This window comes from Trichomycterus rosablanca, chromosome 14 (assembly GCF_030014385.1).
Source record: "Trichomycterus rosablanca isolate fTriRos1 chromosome 14, fTriRos1.hap1, whole genome shotgun sequence".
NCBI classification, from domain to species: Eukaryota; Metazoa; Chordata; class Actinopteri; order Siluriformes; family Trichomycteridae; genus Trichomycterus; species Trichomycterus rosablanca.
In genome coordinates this window covers 31,919,069-31,936,788 of record NC_086001.1, presented here as the reverse complement: position 1 = coordinate 31,936,788, position 17,720 = coordinate 31,919,069, and the positions used below count along the sequence as shown (strand labels likewise).

The 17,720-nt window shown below is 34.3% G+C and overlaps 1 pseudogene; it reads right to left on the bottom strand.

The window, feature by feature from the left end:
- Positions 1 to 9,778: 9,778 nt before the first annotated feature.
- LOC134326298 (serine/threonine-protein kinase pim-3-like) lies at positions 9,779 to 11,308 on the bottom strand (annotated as a pseudogene).
- Positions 11,309 to 17,720: the final 6,412 nt, after the last annotated feature.

The window sequence follows — 17,720 nt, the reverse complement described above, 5'->3', positions numbered from 1 at the left end:
AAATGTGACTTGACTTGTATTATTGTTTGGTGTTCTCTTGTGGCACTATTGGATAATTGGTAAAAAAAAATATGATATGGAGATCTTGTGACCATTGTTCACACAGGCACTGACTTAATTAAAGTGTAAAAGCATAAACAGCACCGTCTATAAATAAATGAATCGCCTTGTGCTTATAGACTAGTTGGTTTGTAGTGTTATTTTTAAGCTTCTACTGGTGTGAATGTGTGAGTTGGAAAACAAAACATGACATTAGAGAAACTGCTTGGAAGAACGTCTAGGACTGACTGTAGTCCTCTCTAAAGCTACCTGAGCAGTGTTGGGGTAGTTACTCAAAAAAGTAATCCATTACTCATTACTTATTACTTAACTAAAATTGTAATGGGATTACTTTACTCATTACATCCTGGAAAATGTAATCTCGTTCCTCATTACTTTACTTTCACGTTACATTCTAAACCCCAAACAAATACTGTATACTGGAATCACATCTACAAACAAATTCCATTTATTTACTTTATTTATTTAGTTTCAGAAAAATCCTCTCTTGTGCAGAGATGTGCCTGTGTTTGTTTCTGCTTTAAAACATACACGCCATGAACCAATCAGATTTAACATCATTAAACGAGTTTATTCCTTAATTATTTGTTCTTATACTAGAGGAGCGACTCGGTTCCTTTAGTTCATTTCAAGAGTCGTTCAATAGAATCGGTTCGTTTGGGAACGACTCATCCCTCATCACAGTAACTGTAATGTCATTACAAATATGTAACTGTAATGCGTTACATTACTTCGTTACAGATAAAAAGTAATCACGTGACTGTACCGCGTTCCCCCCAACACTGTAGCTGAGAGATACAGGGCTAATGGAGATGTTTTACTGCTAAGCTGCTGTTCAACTCCAGTCCAGTTGGTGACGCTGGTGCGTCTTAAGTTGTTCTGCCAACCGCCATTAAACATCATAAGAAGAACAAGAAGCTGCTGTGTTTGTACTGTAGAGCCTCATCTGTAAGTAAAATATGTATTTAATTATAACCCTTATATTTCATTATAACCACATTCTAATTAATAATAAAACTAGAGTTCATAATAAAACATCACTGTGAGGATTTGAGGAGCTTTAACTCCAGTTTTATTTAAACACACAAACTATTAGCTTAATCCCTGTCTGTGAAACCAACCCAAAAAGTTCTATTAGAAGTCTTTTCTGTCTGATGCTGCTCAGTCCCACAATAGTTTCAACATTTTCACTCTGTTTACAGCCTCACAGCATTAAAAATAAACAGTTAAAACAGTCTGAAAGAGTATTCCTGGATTTCTCTTTAATAGGGAATAAAGTACATTTGTCTATCTGTCCGTCTGCCCGTCAGATCTTTTAATAATGCAGTCAGCAGAAGAGGGACACGTCACCCCCATAGATCTACAAAATGAAGGATTCCAAGAGAAACTAATAAAGAAGGAGGAGGAAGAAGATGGAAGTTACTTCTGTAAGTAAATGTGGAGCAATTTGCCATGTTAGTACAGTACAGTGTGGTTAGTATAGTAGAAATAATAAGAGAATGTGGATAGTGGGATTAGAACCTGTACTGTACCGTACTGTCCTGTGTAGAAGTGCTGATACTTCCAGTCTGGATTAAATCTAAGTAGTATTTATTTGTGGTAACTAAACCCACAACCTTCAGTTTCCTCCAGTTGTTGAGTTTCTTCTTCACATATTGATGAATTTCAGGTGAAGGAACTTTAATCCCTGTGGAACACGTCACCTCTGAGGAACACCTCACCCCAGAGGACCAACAGTGTGGAGGTTTCCAGATGAAGCCTGTGAAGAAGGAAGAACCTGAAGATAAAGATGAACTCAGTAAGATATTTTTTATCTTGAGTAAAATGATTATTTATGATGTTGTAAATGTATTTGATTATTTATAATGTTATAAATGTATTTGATTATTTATAATGTTATAAATGTATATGATTATTTATAATGTTATAAATGTATTTGATTATTTATAATGTTATAAATGTATTTGATTATTTATAATGTTATAAATGTATATGATTATTTATAATGTTATAAATGTATTTGATTATTTATAATGTTATAAATGTATTTGATTATTTATAATGTTATAAATGTATATGATTATTTATAATGTTATAAATGTATTTGATTATTTATAATGTTATAAATGTATTTGATTATTTATAATGTTATAAATGTATATGATTATTTATAATGTTATAAATGTATTTGATTATTTATAATGTTATAAATGTATTTGATTATTTATAATGTTATAAATGTATATGATTATTTATAATGTTATAAATGTATTTGATTATTTATAATGTTATAAATGTATTTGATTATTTATAATGTTATAAATGTATATGATTATTTATAATGTTATAAATGTATTTGATTATTTATAATGTTATAAATGTATATGATTATTTATAATGTTATAAATGTATTTGATTATTTATAATGTTATAAATGTATTTGATTATTTATAATGTTATAAATGTATATGATTATTTATAATGTTATAAATGTATTTGATTATTTATAATGTTATAAATGTATTTGATTATTTATAATGTTATAAATGTATATGATTATTTATAATGTTATAAATGTATTTGATTATTTATAATGTTATAAATGTATTTGATTATTTATAATGTTATAAATGTATATGATTATTTATAATGTTATAAATGTATTTGATTATTTATAATGTTATAAATGTATTTGATTATTTATGTTATAAATGTATTCATTATTTATAATGTTATAAATGTATTTGATTATTTATAATGTTATAAATGTATTTGATTATTTATAATGTTATAAATGTATATTATTATTTATAATGTTATAAATGAATTTGATTATTTATAATGTTATGAATGTATTTGATTATTTAAAATGTTATAAATGTATTTGATTATTTATAATGTTATAAATGTATTTGATTATTTATAATGTTATAAATGTATTTGATTATTTATGTTATAAATGTATTCATTATTTATAATGTTATAAATGTATTTGATTATGTATAATGTTATAAATGTATATGATTATTTATAATGTTATAAATGTATATTATTATTTATAATGTTATAAATGAATTTGATTATTTATAATGTTATGAATGTATTTGATTATTTAAAATGTTATAAATGTATTTGATTATTTATAATGTTATAAATGTATATGATTATTTATAATGTTATAAATGTATTTGATTATTTATAATGTTATAAATGTATATGATTATTTATAATGTTATAAATGTATTTGATTATTTATAATGTTATAAATGTATTTGATTATTTATAATGTTATAAATGTATTTGATTATTTATAATGTTATAAATGTATTTGATTATTTATAATGTTATAAATGTATTTGATTATTTATAATGTTATAAATGTATTTGATTATTTATGTTATAAATGTATTTATTATTTATAATGTTATAAATGTATTTGATTATTTATAATGTTATAAATGTATTTGATTATTTATAATGTTATAAATGTATTTGATTATTTATAATGTTATAAATGTATTTGATTATTTATAATGTTATAAATGTATTTGATTATTTATAATGTTATAAATGTATATGATTATTTATAATGTTATAAATGTATTTGATTATTTATAATGTTATAAATGTATATGATTATTTATAATGTTTTAAATGTATTTATTATTTATAATGTTATAAATGTATTTGATTATTTATAATGTTATAAATGTATTTGATTATTTATAATGTTATAAATGTATTTGATTATTTATAATGTTATAAATGTATTTGATTATTTATAATGTTATAAATGTATATGATTATTTATAATGTTATAAATGTATTTGATTATTTATAATGTTATAAATGTATTTGATTATTTATAATGTTATAAATGTATTTGATTATTTATAATGTTATAAATGTATATGATTATTTATAATGTTTTAAATGTATTTGATTATTTATAATGTTATAAATGTATTTGATTATTTATGTTATAAATGTATCTGATTATTTATAATGTTATAAATGTATTTGATTATTTATGTTATAAATGTATATGATTATTTATAATGTTATAAATGTATTTGATTATTTATGTTATAAATGTATATGATTATTTATAATGTTATAAATGTATTTGATTATTTATGTTATAAATGTATATGATTATTTATAATGTTATAAATGTATTTGATTATTTATGTTATAAATGTATATGATTATTTATAATGTTATAAATGTATTTGATTATTTATAATGTTATAAATGTATTTGATTATTTATAATGTTATAAATGTATCTGATTATTTATAATGTTATAAATGTATTTGATTATTTATAATGTTATAAATGTATCTGATTATTTATAATGTTATAAATGTATTTGATTATTTATAATGTTATAAATGTATCTGATTATTTATAATGTTATAAATGTATCTGATTATTTATAATGTTATTAATTTATATGATTATTTATAATGTTATAAATGTATTTGATTATTTATAATGTTATAAATGTATTTGATTATTTATAATGTTATAAATTTATCTGATTATTTATAATGTCATAAATGTATTTGATTATTTATAATGTTATAAATGTATTTGATTATTTATAATGTCATAAATGTATCTGATTATTTATAATGTTATAAATGTATATGATTATTTTTAATGTTATAAATGTATTTTATTATTTATAATGTTATGAATGTATTTGATTATTTATAATGTTATAAATGTATTTGATTATTTATAATGTTATAAATGTATCTGATTATTTATAATGTTATAAATGTATTTGATTATTTATAATGTTATAAATGTATTTGATTATTTATAATGTTATAAAAGTATTTGATTATTTATAATGTTATAAATGTATTTGATTATTTATAATGTTATAAATGTATCTGATTATTTATAATGTTATAAATGTATTTGATTATTTATAATGTTATAAATGTATTTTATTATTTATAATGTTATAAAAGTATTTGATTATTTATAATGTTATAAATGTATTTGATTATTTATAATGTTATAAATGTATTTGATTGTTTATGTTATAAATGTATTTCATTATTTATAATGTTATAAATGTATTTCATTATTTATAATGTTATAAATGTATTTCATTATTTATAATGTTAATGTTATAAATGTATTTGATTATTTTCTGCTTCAGAACTGAACAAGGATTTCTGCTGCTCCTCGTGTCCACGTTCCTCTACAACCCAAAATCAGCTCCACAATCACATCAAGAGCTGCAACCATGATAAATATGAGACTCTGGTGAAGATTAAGACTGAACATGAGGATCTGACGCCCACCAGAAGCTCCAGTAATCAGCAAACGTCCTCTGGTACTGTCAGCATTAACACCTCTCTCAGTCCCACACAGGAAGAAGGAAACGTCTGCTCACAGTGTGGGAAGAGCTTCAGTACCCGGGATGCTATTAAAATACACCAGCGCGTTCACACTGGAGAGAAACCGTATCAGTGCTCACAGTGTGAAAAGAGTTTTAATAAACCAAGTGTGCTCAGAATACACCAGCGCATTCACACTGGAGAGAAACCATATCAGTGCTCACAGTGTGGAAAGAGTTTTAAAACAAAGAGAGAGCTTAAAATACACCAGCGCATTCACACTGGAGTAAAGCCGCACCAGTGCTTACAGTGTGAGAAGAGTTTCAATACAAAGAGTGATCTCAAAATACATCAGCGCATTCACACTGGAGAGAAACCGTATCAGTGCTCACAGTGTGGAAAGAGTTTTTATACACAGTCTAGTTTCAAAATCCACCAGCGCATTCACACTGGAGAGAAACCATATGAGTGCTCACAATGTGGAAAGAGTTTTAATATACAGGCTAATCTCAAAATACACCAGCGCATTCACACTGGAGTAAAACCTTATCAGTGCTCACAGTGTGAGAAGAGTTTTAACACACAGGAATCTCTCAAAAAACACCAGCGCATTCACACTGGAGAGAAACCGTATAAGTGCTCACAGTGTAAGAAGAGTTTTAATCAACGGGAAAATCTCAAAACCCACCAGCGCATTCACAGTGGAGAGAAACCATATCAGTGTTCACAGTGTGGAAAAAGTTTTATTCAACAGTTTCATCTCAAAAGACACCAGCGCATTCACACTGGAGAGAAACCATATCAGTGTTCACAGTGTGGGAAAAGTTTTATTCAACAGATTAGTCTCAAAACACACCAGCGCATTCACATTTTACAGACATGATGCTCACAGTTTTGGAGCTGCTTTGCTCATTTATCAGCACTTAGACACAAGTGTGACTCATCAGATTGTACCAAACAAGCTAAAATATAAAAATATAAAATATAGTGAGTGAGTGTTGGGGAGAAATTGTTAGCAATGAATGAATTATACTGTGTAATTAGTAGGTCATTAATTACACAGTAAACATTAATAAGTAAACAGTTATAATAAAAGTATAAATCTTTAGGTTAAACTATTACTGTGAAATAGTGTGATTACCTATAGTGGAGTGAATGGTGAGTAGAACCAGGAGGTTTAGAGCCTGATGTAAGTGAATGCTATCAGTTAATAGTGAAAGTGAATTGAAAATAAACGGTATTGGATCGGCTAGCATATATTGGTCTTAGTGATGCTGTGCTTGATTGGTTTTCTTCATACATTTCAAGATGTGTACAGTATGTTCACAGTAACTCCTGTTACTAGTGGTGTTCCTCAGGGCTTTGTCCTGGGACCTCTACCATTTATAATTTACCCACTTCCCATTCTACGTATCTTTAGGTAATACAACATTTAATTTTATTTGTATGCAGATGACACCCAGCTATACCTGTCCACTGTGCTCACGGCTACTCTTCCTCCTCCATCTCTCTCTGATTATCTAATAGAATTAAGAACATTGTTCTCTTACAGTTTTCTCACATTAAATGCTGATAAAACTGAAATTCTTCTTATAGGTAGAAAATCTCCTCTCTCTAAATCTAACAAATTCTCAGTGATGATGAAGAACTCGGTCGTCTCTCCTTCCACTCACAATCTTTCATTTCATGCACATATTAACAATATCACACGATCCGCTTATTTCCATTTACGTAACATAAATCGTCTACGTCCATTCCTTTCTCCTAGAAGTGCTGATGTTCTTGTTCATGCCCTGGTCACATCTCGAATTGATTATTGTAACTCTCTCCTTTTTGGTCTACCTCATATGGGAGCTAGAGCTTTTAGCTACTCTGCCCCACATCTCTGGAACTCTCTCCCTCCTGACATTCACACCATTGATCCAATCCCTAGTTTCAAAACATGTCTTAAAACGTATTTCTTTAAACTCGCCTACCCTTAATCTGTGTAATTAATTATGTACTGATGTTTTGTATTGTAAGGTGTCCTTGAGTGTTTTCAAAGGCGCCCATAAATAAATTGCATTATTATTATTATTATTATTATTATTATTATATGTTGGCACAGATGTTACTTATACTTGTTGTTCACACATTTTCATAGTTTGGCTTATACAGAGGTGGAAAGTAACAAATTACATTTACTCGTGTTACTGTTATTGAGTAGTTTTTTGTGTACTTGTACTTTTTAAAGTAGATTTTACAACCTGTAATTTTACTTTTACTTAAATATGTTTTGTTTTAAGATTTGTAATTCGCTGAGTAAAAAAAAAAAAAACAATAAAAAAAGTCGACATCAAACCTACTTGTACCGTTGACGCGGGACGCATTTTGTTCTGTATTTTTATCAGTGGGAGAGAAATGCTGCAGATTAGACTGAGACAGTGTGATGTGTATGAAACAGAAGGAAACTGCTGCTACCGTGGGATTTAGAAAATGTTTTGTTAATATTTTAAGTAGTGTTCATTTTTACTCTTGGTGACATCGTGTGTGCGCAGGTTTATCAGCATAACAACCTGTTTATTACTCCACTGTTTGAGTAGCGCAGTGGGCAGAGCGCATATTTTTCTGCCCTAGATTCGAGTCCAGCTTAGGGCGAAACTAAAGCAACTGGGGTGGGCATTGCTTCCCCTGGATTTTCTCACTACCCGCCTAAGCCAGACAGCCAGAACTGGGGCTGCATATCAGTGTGTCAGTGTCACTGGATCATTAAGCTCCACTTGGCTACAACAATTAAGATTCTGGAGTGTATATGTGGGAATTTGTGCATGTCCGGATGTGACAAAAATGCCAATTTTATCCCAAGTTAAGTTAAGGTCAGAACTCTGTGACATTGGAGTTCATTTCAATCAACTTTTCTTCATGTAAAACAGGAAAGAACCTTCCCTAAACTGTTGCGCTTTGTTTAAATCGTTGATTTACTACACCTGGGAGAGTCCTGACACTTACAGTACAGGTATGTCAGGGTGGAGTATTTCCCGTGGTGGATCTCCACTCAATGCTCGGTGGTGTATTGCTTTCAGTCATCACTCGATCATGAGCCGACCGCGTCTTCCATCACGCCCCCTTCCCCTTGATGAAACCACGCTCGATGGACACTTCCCCTTAGTGGAAATCTGCACCCGGTCTCGTGTATCCACGTATATCTTCATTCTTAGCTCCGCTTTAACGATTTCCGTGATATTACACTGCATAACGTTAGGCGTGCGTGTGTGCCTTCTCGCTGACGCTATTCACATATATCTCCCATGCGTCCTGGATGGCTTGCTTTATTTGTACAAATAGAACAAAAGTCATCTCGTACTGCCACGCCCCCCCCCCCGGTCAGGCACTCGTGCCCCCCCCCCCTGCTTTAGAGAATAAAGACGCCAGAGAATGAACGATTCACAGTTTTTTCTTTTTATTACATTTTTACAGAACATCAGCTTTTTACACATCTGGATCTGGTCCACAAAGTCGTCCAGCATTGTCTTGATGTAAAGATGTTGTCTTAATTGCAGCACGTCTCTTAGAATTCCCAATACATGCTCCCACATCAGTGGTATCTTCACATGTGCCCCATGTCGTGGGTCCTGGCGTACCTCCACAGGTAGAGAAACTGTGAACACACATTAAAAACACGTCAACCACCAGACCTGCATCCCTGACAGTTGAAACCGTTGAAGGCTCCGCCATAAAAGCGTCTCCAGTGCAGCAGCCAGGGCTTCAGGTTCTGCATACATCAAGACTCGTCCAGAGTGAAGATTTCATCCAGGAAGCTCAGCATCTCAGAATTCCCAGCAGCACCAGCTCAAAGACGATGTCCATAAAGTTGACGTGCTGGATCTGTGAGTAGAAGGAAAATAGATTTTCTATTAGAACGGTAGGACTGTGGTTCTGACTGATGGTGTAGTCGCTATGAGTAACCGCATGGGTGGCATCCGGCAGTCGACACATATAGTAGTAAACTCACCCTGATCTGCGCCAGCTCCACTTCGGCCCACATCCGATTAGTCCGATTCTCCATCATCTGTATCAGCCGGTCGTACCTTCGGTGGAAGACGTGCAGATCCTAGGAGAGAAACGCTCACAACGTTATTAAATCATTCGTACATCGCTTGAATGATTAGATATGTGTTTTTCTATCATGTTACCCTCTATTTTGCAGCCGTCAGTACGAGTGTAAAGATCTACACCGTCTGGACCTAGTCTTCGGGTTACTCATCAAACCACCTGTGCAGGAGGATCTGCCCGAGGGTGAGACGCTTGCTGGGATTCTTCTTGAGGCATTGTTCGATCAGATGGCAGCAGGCTGGTGAGTGCGACAATGCAGATTCAAATTATACAGTGTTTAGATCTGAAGAAGATACACTAATCAGGCATAACATTATGACCACTTTCCTAATAACGTGGCCTCCATTGATCAGACTTGTTTGTCCAGCACATCCCACAGACTCGGTTGAATCGAGATCTGGGGAATCCATGGAAGGGTGGACGTGGTCCTCAAATGCTTAGGTAGGAGCTACGTGTTTCCCAGCAGAATGTTGGCAGAACTTCTTCCCATAGTGCATCCTGGTGCCATGTGTTCCCCCAGGTAAGCGACATGGACAGGGGTCACCATGGGCATCCTGATTGGTCTGCTGCTACCTTTGAGCTACAGGAGCTTGTCTGTTGGATCGGACCACACATGCATCAGCGAGCCTTGGCTGCCCATGACCCTGTCGCTGGTTTACCACTCTACCCTCCCTGGACCACCCCACAAGAGCTGCAGATTTGGAGATGCTCTGACCAAGTCATCTATCCATCACGATTCGCTTCTTGATAGTCACTTCACCTGTCAGTGGTCATAATGTTATGCCTGGTCAGCGTATGTGCAGGTCTTAATGTATATATTTCCTTACCATCAGACACACCAGGTTTGAACACTAGACGCTCTTTAGTGATCTCCTTCTTAGACTTAAATGGCAGGCGTCCACAAACCAAGAAAAACAGCAGTACGCCCAGACTCCAGACGATCGCAGGGCAGCCATAGTACTTCTGCTTGGTTATCCACTCTGGTGGCGAGTATACCCACGTGCCTACATGAACAAAGAAGACAAACTAGTACCCAAAGTCCAAACCAAAGTACCCACCCCCTCACTGGTGCACAGTTACCTGAATATGTGTAGTATGGAGTATCCTTCAACAGGTCGCCGCATCCGAAGTCGATCAGCTTCACCTCCTGTGTTCACAAGGATGTTCTGGAGCTTGATGTCCCTGTGCAGGACCCCGTGGTGGCGGCAGTGGAGCACCGCCAGGACCACCCGCCGCATGACGTGCCGGGGCGAACCGCATCCTCAGCCTGCCCTTCTCGAGCAACAGCTGGTAGAGGTCTACACAGGGGACGGGGCGCTCCAGAATCAGGACACAGTGCTCGGGCATGTCGAACCACTCCAGGAGCTTCAGCACGTACGGGCTGGCGGGCGGCCTGGACACCATGCGCATCAGGGCCACCTCGACGGGGAGCAACTCTGTCTCGCCGGGCTGATGGTAGAAGAGACAAGGACAAATGATTTAATGTGTATCCAGTCTATACGGTATTTACTTCATCTGAAAGGTAAAGTCACTTACAATCCTGGTAAATCTGAGGTGCTCATCCTTCACCACGTATTTGATGGCAACCTAAACAAACACAAGTAATTGATCATTAGTAGATTTTTAATACAAGGGTTGGGAGAGACTCGATAAGGTCCTAGTAGGTCGCCATGGGTGTCCGGAGCCTGCTGACTGCATTTGCTCGAGGCGCTCCACAGGGTTCATGTCTGGGAAGCCAGCTCACGAAACGAGACCTTCTTCAGGAGTAACTCGGACCGCCGACACGTGGACTCCATGAGACATCCGAAGGCATCCCGTGGTATCTGGTATCACCAGGGACTCAGACCTTTTTCAGTACCCTTAAAGTAGCCCTCTGTTTCAAAACGGTTGGTGACCCCTTATTTCTGAAGAATTTCATCTACAATGTTCATCTACAGCTGAATGTTAATAAAAGTGCCTGTATAACATTTGGAACATGTAGCTTTGTCTCAGAAGTGTCTTTTTGTTATTACCTTATGGGATGAAAAAATATCGAGATATATATCGTATATCGCCATTGAGCTAAAAAGTATCACCCAGCCCTAGTGTGCATGCGTGTGTGTGCGTATAGAAACACCACAATTCTGAGCATAAAGCTATTTTAAACAGTCTGAATATATTAACCTGATAATATTAAATAACATAATAAAATAAAAAGAACAACAAATGCAACATAAATGTGAAAGAAACAAACAAGAAAACCCTTTACCTTCCTGTTAGAATCCTGGCAGCTACTTTAACAAAGCTGGTGTCTCCAGCAGGTCGTTTCTAATGAAGAACGTGCAGAAGATCCTTCTTACCAAGTGACTCAGCTACAAGTCTAGAGTTTAGTCCTTAAATAGAGCTGAGGACAAAGACCCAAGACGAGTTCAAAACTCTGCATTGGTCAATCATCAGACAACTATTCACACCTTCTTGTGTGAAGTACTAGCTCATTATCTATGGAACGTGTGCAAATGAACTAGATGGAGCCACAAAGCATGATGGGTGAAGTCAAACTACACCTATTTATCATAGCAGAGAAGTTATTTACATTTAATCCTAAACCCAAACACAGAATTGAAAGGCTATTCTGTAAAGTGAAATGACATGAACTTAGATAAAGCTTTTATGATAAGAATCTAAGTCATGTAAAATGCTGTATGTATATTTGTGTGAATTAGTTTCTACTGTATATGAGGAACAATAAGAAAACTATAAAAGGGAAACACCCACCTATAGATTTATCTGTATTTATGGTGTAGAAATATGTGAACTGTTGGATTTACTGAAGCACTTTCTACATTCTGAGCAGTGATACGAGCTCACTGAGGAAACATAAAGATTAATAAAGGGAAGAAAACAAAACCTGAAAATAAAAGCTTTACCTTCCGTTCAAATCCTGTTCAAACTGCTGAGAATGAGAGCAGTTCATAACTACAGGAACACAGACTGTACTTGTACTCGGTCTGTTTACCTCCAGCAGCAACTGGAACCAACGCCAAACAATTTAACTCTACACAGGGTTGCTAAGTCCAGCACAATTTATCCAGCTCAAAGTCTGTCTAAACCCGCCCTTCACATGCTAAAACTAGCACACCTTGTTCAAATCCTCATTAAAAACATTTTGTACGGTTTGCAATGAAAGCTTTTAGACAGCCGTGACACATTTTGAAAGTAGCCCAAATTGGCGGGAAAATCGCAAGAGTTGCCAGGTTCAGTCTAATGTTTGGTCTAAAATCAACCCTGAAGCTGAAACTAGCCCAGAATCCAGGGTGTCCCTGATATTGGTGAAATGGCAAATGATTGATCAGTACTACTAGTGATTATTTTATTATTAATAATAATATACTTTCATTTTACATTCCGATTGATACTTTTTTATGATGTATTTTGTTTACATTGGTATTACAGCTAGTAATATCTTATCATTAAACTATTAGTCATTTTATAATCATCATTTTACATCCGGCCCGCGAGACATCCCCAACCGGCCCGCATGAGGTTTGTGGCAATTAAAAATTAGATGTAAATAAACCTACTTCAAACACACATTAAAACAGGATTGATTTTGACGGGAGCGCTATATCTTTAAATTACCGTAAGTTTTGATTTACGTGTGTGTGAGTGTTTCCAGCTTCACCGTAATGTGAACAGAAGAAGTTTTTAACAAGACACGAACTTCTGAAGTATTTATTAACTGAAGTCAGGTGTAATGCTGGTTAAGGATCAGAATTTAGGCTCTAAATCGCTGTTACGATACTAAACAGAAATATAAGAACATGAACGATGTGGAGCATCACAACTGAGGCTTCTCTAACTAAACTGCAAAAGCAACAAGGACTTTTTATAAAGTTTATAAATAGTCATAGCCTAGTGGTTAAGGTACTGGACTAGTAATTAGAAGGTTGCTGGTTCAAGCCCCACCACAGCCAGGTTGCTGCTGTTGGACTCTTGAGCAAGACCCTTAACCCTCAATTCCTCAGACTGTATACTGTAATTGTATTGTAAATCGCTTTGGATAAAGATATCTGCTAAATGCTGAAAATGTAAATAAAGAGACAAAATGAATATTGAGCAGAATTAAGTTCACCTTATTGGTCCGGCCCTCCACAACAGTCCCAGTTTCTTATGTGGCCCCTTGGAAAATTTAATTGCCCACCCCTGATTTAAACCCTGTTTTATGGTATCCTTAAACTTTATAATAAAAGCCTTTTATTGTCACATTTCTAGAATGTATTTGTAACCTACATGTGGTGTACTATCATTATGAAGTGGAATTGTTCTGTGGAAACAAGTAGATTTTAATAACAATAACAATTCATGTAATCAAGATTATTCAATTTAATAACAGTCTAAATTAAACAGGAAATGAGCTTAGATTATGTTTTAGTTGACTTTAAATTTAAAGTAAAATCATAATGTCCAGTTATTACCAAACCTTTTATTTTAAAGCCTGAAATTCTATCCTAAATAGTTCCGCCAGATGCTTTTACCGTAATGTTTAGTATACGCACATCTTCACAAACAATGTGGGAGCTGATTTGACTGAGCATTTTGAAGTGGAGGCTTGACCGCAGTAGTAAATCAAACAGTTCACAGACACACAAGTGCACAGTAAATATTTCTACACCATAAATACAGATACATCTATAGGTGGGTGTTTCCTCTTATAGTTTTCTTATTGTTCCTCATATACAGTAGAAACTAATTCACACAAATATACATACAGCATTTTACATGACTTAGATTCTTATCATAAAAGCTTTATCTAAGTTCATGTCATTTCACTTTACAGAATAGCCTTTAGTAGTTTGACTTCACCCATCATGCTTTGTGGCTCCATCTACTTCATTTGCACACGTTCCATAGATAATGAGCTAGTACTTCACACAAGAAGGTGTGAATGGTTGTCTGATGATTGACCAATGCAGAGTTTTGAACTGGTCTTGGGTCTTTGTCCTCAGCTCTATTTAAGGACTAAACTCTAGACTTGTAGCTGAGTCACTTGGTAAGAAGGATCTTCTGCACGTTCTTCATTAGAAACGACCTGCTGGAGACACCAGCTTTGTTAAAGTGGCTGCCAGGATTCTAACAGGAAGGTAAAGGGTTTTCTTGTTTGTTTCTTTTACATTTATGTTGCATTTGTTGTGCTTTTTATTTTATGATGTTATTTAATATTATCAGGTTAATATATTCAGACTGTTTAAAATAGCTTTATGCTCATAATTGTGGTGTTTTTATGAAGCCTTTTTTACTCCCAGCACACCAAAGATTTACACTTGTGAGCTAATTATTAGTCCTGTCATGAACTGGATTAGATTTGCTTGGTGCAGGACTGATGTTGAGAAAGTCAGATCTCTTATATCTTTATTTATATCAAGTTATTTATAGTTATTTAATTATTAATATCTGCAGTATTTATAAGTATTTCATCCTGATGTTCTTTGAATTCAGATTCTCACTTAGACGTGAAGTGAATTTCATGTTTTCATTACTAGGTGATGAGTTTAATATTATTGTGGTATTAATGTAGTAAAAATAATTCTAATTAATCGACTTGTTTCTTTGTTTCTGTTGCTTTTCAAGGAAACAGTTTCTACAGTCTTATCAAAGCATAAACATGAAGAACGTTCATCACTGCTCAGAGTGTGGGAAGAGTTTTACTACGCAGAGTCATCTCCAACGACACCAGCGCATTCATACAGGAGAGAAGCCATATCAGTGTTCAGAGTGTGGAAAGAGTTTCACTCAAAGTGGTGACCTTAAAGTACACCAGCGTGTTCACACTGGAGAGAAGCCGTATCACTGCTCAGAGTGTGGAAAGAGTTTTGCTCAACAGGTTAACCTCAAAAAACACCAGCGTATTCACACAGGAGAGAAACCGTATCACTGCTCAGAGTGTGGAAAGAGTTTTGCTCAACAGGGTAACCTTCAAAAACACCAGCGTATTCACACAGGAGAGAAACCGTATCACTGCTAAGAGTGTGGAAACAGTTTTGCTGAACAGGGTACCCTTCAAAAACACCAGCGTATTCACACAGGAGAGAAACAGTATAACTGCTCGGAGTGTGGAAATAGTTTTGCTCAATGTAGTGCCCTTAAAGTACACCAGCGTATTCACACAGGAGAGAAGCCGTATCACTGCTCAGAGTGTGGAAACAGTTTTGCTGAACATGGTACCCTTCAAAAACACCAGCGTATTCACACAGGAGAGAAACCGTATAACTGCTCAGAGTGTGGAAAGAGTTTTATTCAAAGTAGTGACCTTAAGGTACACCAGCGTGTTCACACTGGAGAAAAGTCGCATCACTGCTCAGAGTGTGCAAAGAGTTTTGCTCAACAGAGTAACCTCCAAAAACACCAGCATATTCACACAGGAGAGAAACCGTATCACTGCTCAGTGTGTGGAAAGATTTTTATTCAAAGTAGTGACCTTAAGGTACACCAGCGTGTTCACACTGGAGAAAAGTCGCATCACTGCTCAGAGTGTGCAAAGAGTTTTGCTCAACAGAGTAACCTCCAAAAACACCAGCGTATTCACACAGGAGAGAAACCGTATCACTGCTCAGTGTGTGGAAAGATTTTTGCTCATGAAAATAATCTCAAACGGCATCAGCGTATTCACGTAGAAAAACTACATCACTGTTAAGAGTGTGGGAAGTATTTTTATTCCACATTATGTTCTCCAACAACACCAGCGCATTCACGCATTAGTCTACTTTAATAAACACAGAACAACTTTTACTTTCAAGTGGAAGATTTTTACCCTGGTCTTTATGGTGTTTGCATAAATTCTTTATATTATGAATGCTAAGTTTTCATAAATGAATAGCCTCTTACTTTAACACTCCTAGATCTACACTCCAAAATTCTAGTCTTTAGATGATTTCCACTTAGCAAATAATGAACCGTCCTCCACCAGAATGTACATGAGAAGGTGTGAATGGAGGGCTGTGGACTGAACAGTGTTGCATTGTTCTATCATCATGAGTCTTTGTTCTTTGTGTTCATCTATAGACCAAATTAGTGGTAGCTAAACTCCTTTGTTAAAAGAAATACTCATATTTACATTTAATTATCCCACCATCTTCTAGTGCATAAAACTCAGTTCATATAAATCCTAATACAGACTGCACTGACATGTTTTGAAATTACATTTAAAAATAAATAAATACTATTGTGGTAGTTCAGGTGTTTTCTTATCATGGAGGTGACCAATTGACCAAGACCAACTGAGGGGTCAGGAGACAAGTGTTTCTTTATTGATGAATAAATATATTTGTTAAACTGTAAATTCCATCCGAGTCCTCTGTGTGATGAGAGTTTGGTTTTGAATCCGATGTCAGCAAATGTGTCCATGGTTGTTAAATGGGACTAAACTCACAGTCCATGTATTTGTATTTAGGCTTGAGCTGGAGTGACAATAAAAAAGTGGATGTAAATGACTGGGTGGGTAATAATTCAAAATAGTTCTTCATGTAACCTGAAATTCTATTCATAAATCATAACAGAATAAAAACTAAATCATTAATAATGAAGATTAGAGAGAAGAGGAAAGAACAGAAAAGAGTAGAAGTAAAATTCAGACGTTTTAGTATTTAAAGTGTTACTATTAAATGTTACTATTAAATGTTGTTTTATGAGATCTAAAACGATTATATAAAAAAAAATTACTAAGGTTTAGATGCCCACTAAAAGTTTAAGCATACCGTAAACATGGATTAAATGCGGCTTTTTCTTCATCAAAGCAACACAATGAGACAAAGATCAGCTTATCCTTTCATTCTTACTACAGTAAAACAGTATGATATTAAGAGAGTGTTTATGGTTCTTCTGTCCCAAGTGTTTTTGTAACGTGTTGTAGACCTGCAATGTCGACTGTTTTTGGTATACAGGATAGAAAAGGCAGAATGCAGGTGAAAAGGCGTTATTTGGCAACCCAGCACTGTGTAAATATTGGATAGAACACATTATGGGTTATTTATCAGTCGCATAGTGTGAAATACACACAGACTTTAAAGACTCCCGATTACAAGAGATCCAGTCGTGTAGAGTGAACTTGGCATTAGTCTCCAGATTGGAAGCACGTTTGAAAAAAGCGGACGAGATCTTGTGTCCTTGTTGAAATAAAAAATCCTTGTGATGTCGCCCTGTTGTGGCCTTTTTGTAGAATTGTAATGAAATAAT